The sequence below is a fragment of the Ambystoma mexicanum genome, chromosome 11 (genome assembly GCF_040938575.1).
Source record: "Ambystoma mexicanum isolate Mex_15411 chromosome 11, UKY_AmexF1_1, whole genome shotgun sequence".
NCBI lineage: Eukaryota > Metazoa > Chordata > Amphibia > Caudata > Ambystomatidae > Ambystoma > Ambystoma mexicanum.
The window spans coordinates 193964855-193966602 of NC_090934.1; positions in this window are offsets into that span (position 1 = coordinate 193964855).

The window sequence follows — 1748 nt, forward strand, 5'->3', positions numbered from 1 at the left end:
TGGCTCTCCCCGCCCCCTTCACCCCACCTTCCTGACGAGCCCAGCGAGCAGAGAGCGGCTGTCACAAGAGATCAGTGCAAAACGCTCCTTCCAAGCGAGAGCAAGGGAGCGCCGGAGGGAAAGAGGCAGAGCCCCAGAGAGGAGTGGGCGAGACGGGGACAGGATCGGACTGCGGCTGAACAATAACCTCGCGCCCCAGAACACTGGCCCAAATTCGCAAAAATCGCGATTTGCACATTTTCAAGAACAGTTGTCTAGTTGTATTTAGGGAGAGCTGGGGGATTTTCGAAGGAATGTAATTTAAAGAACATTGGACCTGTAACATTAGGCAAAACTACCAGCTGCGCAGTGCTCCGAGTCATCAACAGAGCCCATGTTGGCCTCCACTTCCCATTTGGGCCCGGAACTTTGGCCAATGTCCCCTTGTCAGGGTTTTTTTTTAGCAGCTAGCCAGGGCAGAGTCCAGGCAGTCTCCAAAAAGTGTTCCCGAGCCAGGGCCCCGCCACTAGCCTGAGAGGTGTTCACCCCTGCAGGAAGGACGTTCACTTAGCAGAGATTGCCTCTACCGCCTGGTTAAATGGCTGCCTGTGGGAGTTGACGCTTCTGTCTAAACACCAAAAGACGAGGTGGGTGCAGACAGCACATTTTGTTTTTTTAGGCACAGCTGCTGACCACGGCAGGCAGCCCTTTCTTGAAGGTTGACAGCTGTGATTAAGAAACCAAAGGAGAGGCGGGTGCATTGAGAGGTCCAAAAGCAGTATGCCTGCCTCTCCTTTTCAAAATGCCTGCCCTGTCCCCGCCATCCCATATTTAGACCACGGCCCCAATGAATAGCCCACCCTCAATTCCTCATCCCACTTACAGCACTGGCTCTTGTCCTGTAGGCCAGTCCAAGCCTGAATATGGGAAGTATCCCACTCATTGTGAGAGAGGAGAAGAGCCTACAGCTCGGAGAAAAGACATACTAGAGACAGAGAGAAATAATGTAACGCAGAGGGGGAAGGCGGAGAAGCGGGGAAAAGAACACGAGATCCGAGAGTGAGTAGAGCAGTGCTATTCAAACGTTTTTATGCTGAACCCCCCTTTCAGTAAAATTATTGTTGCTGAGCCCCCCCTTGAGTAAAAATAGTGTTGCTGCCCCCCTCCAGATCCCAGATATGCTTATATTTTCTATAAAAAGCAGTCACTGTGCTCTCTTTTGAAGAGCCTCACACACCTCCCGGATATATGCTTCGGACCCTCATATGGGGTGGGGGCCTGCTGGGGGGCGAGGGGGCAGACCCACAGTTTGAAGGCCACTGCAGTAGAGACATCAAGCCAGAGGAAGAGTTTAAGTGATGTGGAGAAACATAAAGGAACAGGGAGGGAGATGATGCATCTAGAGACACTGTGAGATGCCACGGAAAGGAAGTGAAATAGGGGAGTGAAATGACATCAGAAATGGGAGAAGTAATGACGGGCGAATAAGGGACTGGAGGGAGAACAAAGACACCCGGGAGAAAGCAATGGGACCAGGGTACTGTCAAGGTGAAGACGAGGCGCCCTGGAACCTGTGGACAGGCACAGTGACACCGGGGCTGATCAGAAGGGACCCTCCTTAGGTAGAGAAGCAAAGGCATATGGGAGCACAGAGGCTGAAGGAACAACCCCCTGCTCTTTCAACCCTCTCATATGTCAACAAAAATACAACTCAACACAAATCAATTCACTGAAATTCAAAGCACCTTGAAAAATATTAATATCAACCA